Below are 955 nucleotides of genomic sequence, written 5' to 3' on the forward strand. Positions count from 1 at the left end.
TCTTCGTGGATCCATTTACGTTCTGCTCTCTTCGTTGTTGCTTCTTCATCTCCTGCTTCTTGCTCTTCTTCTTCTTCTGATCGGTTAGTCTTTTACCTCAATTTCTATATGGTAATTTTTTTTTGATTTTATAGAATTAGATCTCGAATCCATTGCCTTGAATTGACTTTGTTAGACTTCATCTCCTTCATAGATTTGATTCCTTGATCATCGACGATTACATTGATTTAATAGTGTGTTTCAAATTTGCTGTTTTAGATGATTGTAAATATTCTTAACTCGATTGGCTATTTCTGGATAATTCTTGTTTCAATTATTCTTGAGAACAAGTAAGGCACATTGTAACCTTTTGTTTCACTGTTTTTGTTTTCACTCAGGACACGTCTTAAATCACCATGGTCCCGGAGGAAAAGGAAGAAGCCACTCAGACCTCAGCAGTGGAAGAGATTCTTTAATCCCGACGGTAGACTACGGAATGGAGGAGTTGATTTATTGAAGAAAGTTCGAAGTAGAGTGAGTCTCACAGCTCCATGGACTCCTTCAGTTCACTGTCACAACCGTTTTGTGGGTTGTTGATTTTTAAAGAATGTTTTTTTTTCTCTTATTTCCTTGTAGGGTATTGAGCCCAGCATTCGGCTGGAGGTGTGGCCATTCCTTCTTGGAGTGTAAGTATACTGTCAAAAACTCTGTTTTTAGGTGAATCTTATTGCAACAATCGCATCTATTGCTAGCTCTTTTGCCTCTTTTCTTTACGTTTGCTGATTTTTACGTTTTTACAAAACAGGTACGGTTTTAATAGTTCGAAAGAAGAGAGAGTTACTATAAGAAACCGGAGAAGGTGAGAGAGACCGATTGAATAACTACATGGGAAAGTTTTGTACTTTTAAATCTATTCTCTAGCTCATCTGTTTTGATTTTGACAAATGCAGAAAGGAGTATGAGAGACTACGCAGGC

At 37.3% G+C, this 955-nt stretch overlaps 1 long non-coding RNA gene across 1 annotated transcript; it reads left to right on the forward strand.

Moving 5' to 3' along the window:
- Nucleotides 1–955, forward strand: LOC104774455. Its single transcript, XR_765350.1, has 5 exons — nucleotides 1–83; nucleotides 378–513; nucleotides 616–665; nucleotides 785–838; nucleotides 930–955. It is a non-coding gene; the product is annotated as an uncharacterized LOC104774455 (long non-coding RNA).

Source organism: Camelina sativa, unplaced genomic scaffold, assembly GCF_000633955.1.
Source record: "Camelina sativa cultivar DH55 unplaced genomic scaffold, Cs unpScaffold02939, whole genome shotgun sequence".
NCBI classification, from domain to species: Eukaryota; Viridiplantae; Streptophyta; class Magnoliopsida; order Brassicales; family Brassicaceae; genus Camelina; species Camelina sativa.